The 12,909-nt window shown below is 41.0% G+C and overlaps 1 protein-coding gene across 7 annotated transcripts in view; it reads right to left on the bottom strand.

The window, feature by feature from the left end:
• The window catches only part of LOC127852289 (CUB and sushi domain-containing protein 1-like), a 39,310-nt gene extending 26,823 nt beyond the window's left edge, over positions 1 to 12,487 (bottom strand). The window contains exon 1 of one of the 7 annotated variants that reach the window (XR_008036175.1): positions 12,270 to 12,487. The gene's annotated coding sequence lies outside the window, so the exon portion shown is untranslated. Of the gene's footprint in view, positions 1 to 257; positions 476 to 1,785; positions 2,004 to 3,313; positions 3,532 to 4,841; positions 5,060 to 6,369; positions 6,588 to 9,423; positions 9,642 to 12,269 lie in introns of those variants that run through there. The other 6 variants (XR_008036174.1, XR_008036172.1, XR_008036171.1 and 3 more) reach the window with 6 other exon arrangements.
• Between the last annotated feature and the right edge of the window lie 422 nt (positions 12,488 to 12,909).

Consider the following 12,909-nt stretch of genomic DNA (forward strand, 5'->3'; position numbering starts at 1 on the left):
GAGAGTTAAGCATTGCCAACATGTACATACATGTAGACACTTTAACAAGACAAACGAAACCAGCAAACTTGCTATTCTTGCACATTATGTATCGTCAACTGAGTACGATTTACATGCAAGTTTCCCTCCTATTGGCAATACAATATTTAAGAACAGACAGAAACGTGTGCTGGCTATCAAATGGACAAGCACGGAACGTCGTATTGTTATGTTTATTACAGGAAACGACGTCAAACAATTCTCACAAAAATGCATACTTATCATAGTGCAATTTGCAGCAGGTGTCCAGGTCCCGTTTAGTCCGCACCTCACTGTCTGCGTGGTCTGTGGTTGGCCGAACTTCGACGCAGGTAACAACCAGTATCCATCGGCACACCTTAGTGTCATTTGTGCGTCGTAGTTCTGCTCGGTAGCATTGTTTAACGCAGCAGCATCCGAATGCCAGTGACTATCATTGGTGTGTTCGCCGTTGAGGGCCGGGCAAGCTATGCGAAATTGTATGAAATTAATCATACGTGCAAACGTAAGTTCGCACAAATAATGCTGAATCATACGAAACCACAACACAGGTGCGCACGCAGGTACTACACTGATAAAAGAATACATACACGGAATATACAAATCACATTACCAAAACCAGTATTTTTTATCGGCGAGAACGTTTGTTTTGACCAATAGTTTGTCTTTTAACCGATGTATACCTCTAAATGCCTTGTCTACTCACTTAAAGCGAATAAACGAGCCGTATAGCGATCCTAGAAAGGCGTTCGTATCGTCCAAAAATGTAATATTTCTAACATTGATATGGTCCACAAAACATATGAACGCACATGCACATGAACCTCATACAATCATTTTGAAGTATGCATATTGGCAAAGTTTTCGTATAAGGCATTCATGACAAACATTGCCCTTTGGCGAACACTCACGATGTTCGGTATGGCTTGTGCCATTTAGACTAGGTACCAGCTCCGACTCGCTATACAGCTCTGACGGTTCAGTGCTACCCGACAGTTATAACCCCTATCATGGATCAATGCTCCATGATTTCAAATCCATATACCATTGCTGACTTCGCCCAAAAGTTATACTTTATGTCGAACATTCTTCAATGGCTGGATTCCACGCATAGAGCGGAGTGTGTCTTAATTGCCAAATGCTTAAATAGCTGCATTGCACACACATTGCAAAACGCGTGTTAGTTGCATGGTAGTTTACTGGATTCCATGCACATAGCGGAGTGCGTGACGTTTGCATATTGCTTGCAACGCTAGAGTGTACGCGTACAGCGTGCATTTATTGAAACGAATTGTTTAATACTGCCAAAAGTATTTGGTGCACTATTTTGAAAAAGAGGCATACGTTAAAGACTTGGTAGAATGAATATTTATCTGATCGTACGTTGCATACTGTTCCGTTATTGAATATATCAATTCTGCAATCGGTGGGTTTATGATTATGCAAAACAAAAAAATGGTTCTCGTTGGTTTTTCTGTTATGTTGCAAAGGGCAATATGCAAAACATGGTGAGAGTTAAGCATTGCCAACATGTACATACATGTAGACACTTTAACAAGACAAACGAAACCAGCAAACTTGCTATTCTTGCACATTATGTATCGTCAACTGAGTACGATTTACATGCAAGTTTCCCTCCTATTGGCAATACAATATTTAAGAACAGACAGAAACGTGTGCTGGCTATCAAATGGACAAGCACGGAACGTCGTATTGTTATGTTTATTACAGGAAACGACGTCAAACAATTCTCACAAAAATGCATACTTATCATAGTGCAATTTGCAGCAGGTGTCCAGGTCCCGTTTAGTCCGCACCTCACTGTCTGCGTGGTCTGTGGTTGGCCGAACTTCGACGCAGGTAACAACCAGTATCCATCGGCACACCTTAGTGTCATTTGTGCGTCGTAGTTCTGCTCGGTAGCATTGTTTAACGCAGCAGCATCCGAATGCCAGTGACTATCATTGGTGTGTTCGCCGTTGAGGGCCGGGCAAGCTATGCGAAATTGTATGAAATTAATCATACGTGCAAACGTAAGTTCGCACAAATAATGCTGAATCATACGAAACCACAACACAGGTGCGCACGCAGGTACTACACTGATAAAAGAATACATACACGGAATATACAAATCACATTACCAAAACCAGTATTTTTTATCGGCGAGAACGTTTGTTTTGACCAATAGTTTGTCTTTTAACCGATGTATACCTCTAAATGCCTTGTCTACTCACTTAAAGCGAATAAACGAGCCGTATAGCGATCCTAGAAAGGCGTTCGTATCGTCCAAAAATGTAATATTTCTAACATTGATATGGTCCACAAAACATATGAACGCACATGCACATGAACCTCATACAATCATTTTGAAGTATGCATATTGGCAAAGTTTTCGTATAAGGCATTCATGACAAACATTGCCCTTTGGCGAACACTCACGATGTTCGGTATGGCTTGTGCCATTTAGACTAGGTACCAGCTCCGACTCGCTATACAGCTCTGACGGTTCAGTGCTACCCGACAGTTATAACCCCTATCATGGATCAATGCTCCATGATTTCAAATCCATATACCATTGCTGACTTCGCCCAAAAGTTATACTTTATGTCGAACATTCTTCAATGGCTGGATTCCACGCATAGAGCGGAGTGTGTCTTAATTGCCAAATGCTTAAATAGCTGCATTGCACACACATTGCAAAACGCGTGTTAGTTGCATGGTAGTTTACTGGATTCCATGCACATAGCGGAGTGCGTGACGTTTGCATATTGCTTGCAACGCTAGAGTGTACGCGTACAGCGTGCATTTATTGAAACGAATTGTTTAATACTGCCAAAAGTATTTGGTGCACTATTTTGAAAAAGAGGCATACGTTAAAGACTTGGTAGAATGAATATTTATCTGATCGTACGTTGCATACTGTTCCGTTATTGAATATATCAATTCTGCAATCGGTGGGTTTATGATTATGCAAAACAAAAAAATGGTTCTCGTTGGTTTTTCTGTTATGTTGCAAAGGGCAATATGCAAAACATGGTGAGAGTTAAGCATTGCCAACATGTACATACATGTAGACACTTTAACAAGACAAACGAAACCAGCAAACTTGCTATTCTTGCACATTATGTATCGTCAACTGAGTACGATTTACATGCAAGTTTCCCTCCTATTGGCAATACAATATTTAAGAACAGACAGAAACGTGTGCTGGCTATCAAATGGACAAGCACGGAACGTCGTATTGTTATGTTTATTACAGGAAACGACGTCAAACAATTCTCACAAAAATGCATACTTATCATAGTGCAATTTGCAGCAGGTGTCCAGGTCCCGTTTAGTCCGCACCTCACTGTCTGCGTGGTCTGTGGTTGGCCGAACTTCGACGCAGGTAACAACCAGTATCCATCGGCACACCTTAGTGTCATTTGTGCGTCGTAGTTCTGCTCGGTAGCATTGTTTAACGCAGCAGCATCCGAATGCCAGTGACTATCATTGGTGTGTTCGCCGTTGAGGGCCGGGCAAGCTATGCGAAATTGTATGAAATTAATCATACGTGCAAACGTAAGTTCGCACAAATAATGCTGAATCATACGAAACCACAACACAGGTGCGCACGCAGGTACTACACTGATAAAAGAATACATACACGGAATATACAAATCACATTACCAAAACCAGTATTTTTTATCGGCGAGAACGTTTGTTTTGACCAATAGTTTGTCTTTTAACCGATGTATACCTCTAAATGCCTTGTCTACTCACTTAAAGCGAATAAACGAGCCGTATAGCGATCCTAGAAAGGCGTTCGTATCGTCCAAAAATGTAATATTTCTAACATTGATATGGTCCACAAAACATATGAACGCACATGCACATGAACCTCATACAATCATTTTGAAGTATGCATATTGGCAAAGTTTTCGTATAAGGCATTCATGACAAACATTGCCCTTTGGCGAACACTCACGATGTTCGGTATGGCTTGTGCCATTTAGACTAGGTACCAGCTCCGACTCGCTATACAGCTCTGACGGTTCAGTGCTACCCGACAGTTATAACCCCTATCATGGATCAATGCTCCATGATTTCAAATCCATATACCATTGCTGACTTCGCCCAAAAGTTATACTTTATGTCGAACATTCTTCAATGGCTGGATTCCACGCATAGAGCGGAGTGTGTCTTAATTGCCAAATGCTTAAATAGCTGCATTGCACACACATTGCAAAACGCGTGTTAGTTGCATGGTAGTTTACTGGATTCCATGCACATAGCGGAGTGCGTGACGTTTGCATATTGCTTGCAACGCTAGAGTGTACGCGTACAGCGTGCATTTATTGAAACGAATTGTTTAATACTGCCAAAAGTATTTGGTGCACTATTTTGAAAAAGAGGCATACGTTAAAGACTTGGTAGAATGAATATTTATCTGATCGTACGTTGCATACTGTTCCGTTATTGAATATATCAATTCTGCAATCGGTGGGTTTATGATTATGCAAAACAAAAAAATGGTTCTCGTTGGTTTTTCTGTTATGTTGCAAAGGGCAATATGCAAAACATGGTGAGAGTTAAGCATTGCCAACATGTACATACATGTAGACACTTTAACAAGACAAACGAAACCAGCAAACTTGCTATTCTTGCACATTATGTATCGTCAACTGAGTACGATTTACATGCAAGTTTCCCTCCTATTGGCAATACAATATTTAAGAACAGACAGAAACGTGTGCTGGCTATCAAATGGACAAGCACGGAACGTCGTATTGTTATGTTTATTACAGGAAACGACGTCAAACAATTCTCACAAAAATGCATACTTATCATAGTGCAATTTGCAGCAGGTGTCCAGGTCCCGTTTAGTCCGCACCTCACTGTCTGCGTGGTCTGTGGTTGGCCGAACTTCGACGCAGGTAACAACCAGTATCCATCGGCACACCTTAGTGTCATTTGTGCGTCGTAGTTCTGCTCGGTAGCATTGTTTAACGCAGCAGCATCCGAATGCCAGTGACTATCATTGGTGTGTTCGCCGTTGAGGGCCGGGCAAGCTATGCGAAATTGTATGCAATTAATCATACGTGCAAACGTAAGTTCGCACAAATAATGCTGAATCATACGAAACCACAACACAGGTGCGCACGCAGGTACTACACTGATAAAAGAATACATACACGGAATATACAAATCACATTACCAAAACCAGTATTTTTTATCGGCGAGAACGTTTGTTTTGACCAATAGTTTGTCTTTTAACCGATGTATACCTCTAAATGCCTTGTCTACTCACTTAAAGCGAATAAACGAGCCGTATAGCGATCCTAGAAAGGCGTTCGTATCGTCCAAAAATGTAATATTTCTAACATTGATATGGTCCACAAAACATATGAACGCACATGCACATGAACCTCATACAATCATTTTGAAGTATGCATATTGGCAAAGTTTTCGTATAAGGCATTCATGACAAACATTGCCCTTTGGCGAACACTCACGATGTTCGGTATGGCTTGTGCCATTTAGACTAGGTACCAGCTCCGACTCGCTATACAGCTCTGACGGTTCAGTGCTACCCGACAGTTATAACCCCTATCATGGATCAATGCTCCATGATTTCAAATCCATATACCATTGCTGACTTCGCCCAAAAGTTATACTTTATGTCGAACATTCTTCAATGGCTGGATTCCACGCATAGAGCGGAGTGTGTCTTAATTGCCAAATGCTTAAATAGCTGCATTGCACACACATTGCAAAACGCGTGTTAGTTGCATGGTAGTTTACTGGATTCCATGCACATAGCGGAGTGCGTGACGTTTGCATATTGCTTGCAACGCTAGAGTGTACGCGTACAGCGTGCATTTATTGAAACGAATTGTTTAATACTGCCAAAAGTATTTGGTGCACTATTTTGAAAAAGAGGCATACGTTAAAGACTTGGTAGAATGAATATTTATCTGATCGTACGTTGCATACTGTTCCGTTATTGAATATATCAATTCTGCAATCGGTGGGTTTATGATTATGCAAAACAAAAAAATGGTTCTCGTTGGTTTTTCTGTTATGTTGCAAAGGGCAATATGCAAAACATGGTGAGAGTTAAGCATTGCCAACATGTACATACATGTAGACACTTTAACAAGACAAACGAAACCAGCAAACTTGCTATTCTTGCACATTATGTATCGTCAACTGAGTACGATTTACATGCAAGTTTCCCTCCTATTGGCAATACAATATTTAAGAACAGACAGAAACGTGTGCTGGCTATCAAATGGACAAGCACGGAACGTCGTATTGTTATGTTTATTACAGGAAACGACGTCAAACAATTCTCACAAAAATGCATACTTATCATAGTGCAATTTGCAGCAGGTGTCCAGGTCCCGTTTAGTCCGCACCTCACTGTCTGCGTGGTCTGTGGTTGGCCGAACTTCGACGCAGGTAACAACCAGTATCCATCGGCACACCTTAGTGTCATTTGTGCGTCGTAGTTCTGCTCGGTAGCATTGTTTAACGCAGCAGCATCCGAATGCCAGTGACTATCATTGGTGTGTTCGCCGTTGAGGGCCGGGCAAGCTATGCGAAATTGTATGCAATTAATCATACGTGCAAACGTAAGTTCGCACAAATAATGCTGAATCATACGAAACCACAACACAGGTGCGCACGCAGGTACTACACTGATAAAAGAATACATACACGGAATATACAAATCACATTACCAAAACCAGTATTTTTTATCGGCGAGAACGTTTGTTTTGACCAATAGTTTGTCTTTTAACCGATGTATACCTCTGAATGCCTTTTCTACTCACTTAAAGCGAATAAACGAGCCGTATAGCGATCCTAGAAAGGCGTTCGTATCGTCCAAAAATGTAATATTTCTTACATTGATATGGTCCACAAAACATATGAACGCACATGCACATGAACCTCATACAATCATTTTGAAGTATGCATATTGGCAAAGTTTTCGTATAAGGCATTCATGACAAACATTGCCCTTTGGCGAACACTCACGATGTTCGGTATGGCTTGTGCCATTTAGACTAGGTACCAGCTCCGACTCGCTATACAGCTCTGACGGTTCAGTGCTACCCGACAGTTATAACCCCTATCATGGATCAATGCTCCATGATTTCAAATCCATATACCATTGCTGACTTCGCCCAAAAGTTATACTTTATGTCGAACATTCTTCAATGGCTGGATTCCACGCATAGAGCGGAGTGTGTCTTAATTGCCAAATGCTTAAATAGCTGCATTGCACACACATTGCAAAACGCGTGTTAGTTGCATGGTAGTTTACTGGATTCCATGCACATAGCGGAGTGCGTGACGTTTGCATATTGCTTGCAACGCTAGAGTGTACGCGTACAGCGTGCATTTATTGAAACGAATTGTTAATACTGCCAAAAGTATTTGGTGCACTATTTTGAAAAAGAGGCACACGTTAAAGACTTGGTAGAATGAATATTTATCTGATCGTACGTTGCATACTGTTCCGTTATTGAATATATCAATTCTGCAATCGGTGCGTTTATGATTATGCAAAAAAAAAATGGTTCTTGTTGGTTTTTCTGTTATGTTGCAAAGGTCAATATGCAAAACATGGTGAGAGTTAAGCATTGCCAACATGTACATACATGTAGACACTTTAACAAGACAAACGAAACCAGCAAACTTGCTATTCTTGCACATTATGTATCGTCAACTGAGTACGATTTACATGCAAGTTTCCCTCCTATTGGCAATACAATATTTAAGAACAGACAGAAACGTGTGCTGGCTATCAAATGGACAAGCACGGAACGTCGTATTGTTATGTTTATTACAGGAAACGACGTCAAACAATTCTCACAAAAATGCATACTTATCACAGTGCAATTTGCAGCAGGTGTCCAGGTCCCGTTTAGTCCGCACCTCACTGTCTGCGTGGTCTGTGGTTGGCCGAACTTCGACGCAGGTAACAACCAGTATCCATCGGCACACCTTAGTGTCATTTGTGCGTCGTAGTTCTGCTCGGTAGCATTGTTTAACGCAGCAGCATCCGAATGCCAGTGACTATCATTGGTGTGTTCGCCGTTGAGGGCCGGGCAAGCTATGCGAAATTGTATGCAATTAATCATACGTGCAAACGTAAGTTCGCACAAATAATGCTGAATCATACGAAACCACAACACAGGTGCGCACGCAGGTACTACACTGATAAAAGAATACATACACGGAATATACAAATCACATTACCAAAACCAGTATTTTTTATCGGCTGAGAACGTTTGTTTTGACCAATAGTTTGTCTTTTAACCGATGTATACCTCTAAATGCCTTGTCTACTCACTTAAAGCGAATAAACGAGCCGTATAGCGATCCTAGAAAGGCGTTCGTATCGTCCAAAAATGTAATATTTCTAACATTGATATGGTCCACAAAACATATGAACGCACATGCACATGAACCTCATACAATCATTTTGAAGTATGCATATTGGCAAAGTTTTCGTATAAGGCATTCATGACAAACATTGCCCTTTGGCGAACACTCACGATGTTCGGTATGGCTTGTGCCATTTAGACTAGGTACCAGCTCCGACTCGCTATACAGCTCTGACGGTTCAGTGCTACCCGACAGTTATAACCCCTATCATGGATCAATGCTCCATGATTTCAAATCCATATACCATTGCTGACTTCGCCCAAAAGTTATACTTTATGTCGAACATTCTTCAATGGCTGGATTCCACGCATAGAGCGGAGTGTGTCTTAATTGCCAAATGCTTAAATAGCTGCATTGCACACACATTGCAAAACGCGTGTTAGTTGCATGGTAGTTTACTGGATTCCATGCACATAGCGGAGTGCGTGACGTTTGCATATTGCTTGCAACGCTAGAGTGTACGCGTAAAGCGTGCATTTATTGAAACGAATTGTTTAATACTGCCAAAAGTATTTGGTGCACTATTTTGAAAAAGAGGCATACGTTAAAGACATTGGTAGAATGAATATTTATCTGATCGTACGTTGCATACTGTTCCGTTATTGAATATATCAATTCTGCAATCGGTGGGTGTATGATTATGCAAAACAAAAAATGGTTCTCGTTGGTTTTTCTGTTATGTTGCAAAGGGCAATATGCAAAACATGGTGAGAGTTAAGCATTGCCAACATGTACATACATGTAGACACTTTAACAAGACAAACGAAACCAGCAAACTTGCTATTCTTGCACATTATGTATCGTCAACTGAGTACGATTTACATGCAAGTTTCCCTCCTATTGGCAATACAATATTTAAGAACAGACAGAAACGTGTGCTGGCTATCAAATGGACAAGCACGGAACGTCGTATTGTTATGTTTATTACAGGAAACGACGTCAAACAATTCTCACAAAAATGCATACTTATCATAGTGCAATTTGCAGCAGGTGTCCAGGTCCCGTTTAGTCCGCACCTCACTGTCTGCGTGGTCTGTGGTTGGCCGAACTTCGACGCAGGTAACAACCAGTATCCATCGGCACACCTTAGTGTCATTTGTGCGTCGTAGTTCTGCTCGGTAGCATTGTTTAACGCAGCAGCATCCGAATGCCAGTGACTATCATTGGTGTGTTCGCCGTTGAGGGCCGGGCAAGCTATGCGAAATTGTATGCAATTAATCATACGTGCAAACGTAAGTTCGCACAAATAATGCTGAATCATACGAAACCACAACACAGGTGCGCACGCAGGTACTACACTGATAAAAGAATACATTACACGGAATATACAAATCACATTACCAAAACCAGTATTTTTTATCGGCGAGAACGTTTGTTTTGACCAATAGTTTGTCTTTTAACCGATGTAAACCTCTGAATGCCTTTTCTACTCACTTAAGCGAATAAACGAGCCGTATAGCGATCCTAGAAAGGCGTTCGTATCGTCCAAAAATGTAATATTTCTTACATTGATATGGTCCTACAAAACATATGAACGCACATGCACATGAACCTCATACAATCATTTTGAAGTATGCATATGCAAGTTAATACTTTATGTCGAACATTCTTCAATTGGCTGGATTCCACGCATAGAGCGGAGTGTGTATTAATTGCCAAATGCTTAAATAGCTGCATTGCACACACATTGCAAAACGCGTGTTAGTTGCATGGTAGTTTACTGGATTCCATGCACATAGCGGAGTGCGTGACGTTTGCATATTGCTTGCAACGCTAGAGTGTACGCGTACAGCGTGCATTTATTGAAACGAATTGTTTAATACTGCCAAAAGTATTTGGTGCACTATTTTGAAAAAGAGGCACACGTTAAAGACTTGGTAGAATGAATATTTATCTGATCGTACGTTGCATACTGTTCCGTTATTGAATGTATCAATTCTGCAATCGGTGCGTTTATGATTATGCAAAAAAAAATAGGTTCTTGTTGGTTTTTCTGTTATGTTGCAAAGGTCAATATGCAAAACATGGTGAGAGTTGAGCATTGCCAACATGTACATACATGTAGACACTTTAACAAGACAAACGAAACCAGCAAACTTGCTATTCTTGCACATTATGTATCGTCAACTGAGTACGATTTACATGCAAGTTTCCCTCCTATTGGCAATACAATATTTAAGAACAGACAGAAACGTGTGCTGGCTATCAAATGGACAAGCACGGAACGTCGTATTGTTATGTTTATTACAGGAAACGACGTCAAACAATTCTCACAAAAATGCATACTTATCACAGTGCAATTTGCAGCAGGTGTCCAGGTCCCGTTTAGTCCGCACCTCACTGTCTGCGTGGTCTGTGGTTGTCCGAACTTCGACGCAGGTAACAACCAGTATCCATCGGCACACCTTAGTGTCATTTGTGCGTCGTAGTTCTGCTCGGTAGCATTGTTTAACGCAGCAGCATCCGAATGCCAGTGACTATCATTGGTGTGTTCGCCGTTGAGGGCCGGGCAAGCTATGCGAAATTGTATGAAATTAATCATACGTGCAAACGTAAGTTCGCACAAATAATGCTGAATCATACGAAACCACAACACAGGTGCGCACGCAGGTACTACACTGATAAAGAATACATACACGGAATATACAAATCACATTACCAAAACCAGTATTTTTTATCGGCGAGAACGTTTGTTTTGACCAATAGTTTGTCTTTTAACCGATGTATACCTCTAAATGCCTTTTCTACTCACTTAAAGCGAATAAACGAGCCGTATAGCGATCCTAGAAAGGCGTTCGTATCGTCCAAAAATGTAATATTTCTAACATTGATATGGTCCACAAAACATATGAACGCACATGCACATGAACCTCATACAATCATTTTGAAGTATGCATATTGGCAAAGTTTTCGTATAAGGCATTCATGACAAACATTGCCCTTTGGCGAACACTCACGATGTTCGGTATGGCTTGTGCCATTTAGACTAGGTACCAGCTCCGACTCGCTATACAGCTCTGACGGTTCAGTGCTACCCGACAGTTATAACCCCTATCATGGATCAATGCTCCATGATTTCAAATCCATATACCATTGCTGACTTCGCCCAAAAGTTATACTTTATGTCGAACATTCTTCAATGGCTGGATTCCACGCATAGAGCGGAGTGTGTCTTAATTGCCAAATGCTTAAATAGCTGCATTGCACACACATTGCAAAACGCGTGTTAGTTGCATGGTAGTTTACTGGATTCCATGCACATAGCGGAGTGCGTGACGTTTGCATATTGCTTGCAACGCTAGAGTGTACGCGTAAAGCGTGCATTTATTGAAACGAATTGTTTAATACTGCCAAAAGTATTTGGTGCACTATTTTGAAAAAGAGGCATACGTTAAAGACATGGTAGAATGAATATTTATCTGATCGTACGTTGCATACTGTTCCGTTATTGAATATATCAATTCTGCAATCGGTGGGTTTATGATTATGCAAAACAAAAAATGGTTCTCGTTGGTTTTTCTGTTATGTTGCAAAGGGCAATATGCAAAACATGGTGAGAGTTAAGCATTGTCAACATGTACATACATGTAGACACTTTAACAAGACAAACGAAACCAGCAAACTTGCTATTCTTGCACATTATGTATCGTCAACTGAGTACGATTTACATGCAAGTTTCCCTCCTATTGGCAATACAATATTTAAGAACAGACAGAAACGTGTGCTGGCTATCAAATGGACAAGCACGGAACGTCGTATTGTTATGTTTATTACAGGAAACGACGTCAAACAATTCTCACAAAAATGCATACTTATCATAGTGCAATTTGCAGCAGGTGTCCAGGTCCCGTTTAGTCCGCACCTCACTGTCTGCGTGGTCTGTGGTTGGCCGAACTTCGACGCAGGTAACAACCAGTATCCATCGGCACACCTTAGTGTCATTTGTGCGTCGTAGTTCTGCTCGGTAGCATTGTTTAACGCAGCAGCATCCGAATGCCAGTGACTATCATTGGTGTGTTCGCCGTTGAGGGCCGGGCAAGCTATGCGAAATTGTATGCAATTAATCATACGTGCAAACGTAAGTTCGCACAAATAATGCTGAATCATACGAAACCACAACACAGGTGCGCACGCAGGTACTACACTGATAAAAGAATACATACACGGAATATACAAATCACATTACCAAAACCAGTATTTTTTATCGGCGAGAACGTTTGTTTTGACCAATAGTTTGTCTTTTAACCGATGTATACCTCTAAATGCCTTGTCTACTCACTTAAAGCGAAATAAACGAGCCGTATAGCGATCCTAGAAAGGCGTTCGTATCGTCCAAAAATGTAATATTTCTAACATTGATATGGTCCACAAAACATATGAACGCACATGCACATGAACCTCATACAATCATTTTGAAGTATGCATATTGGCAAAGTTTTCGTATAAGGCATT

This window comes from Dreissena polymorpha, chromosome 12 (assembly GCF_020536995.1).
Source record: "Dreissena polymorpha isolate Duluth1 chromosome 12, UMN_Dpol_1.0, whole genome shotgun sequence".
Lineage (NCBI taxonomy): Eukaryota > Metazoa > Mollusca > Bivalvia > Myida > Dreissenidae > Dreissena > Dreissena polymorpha.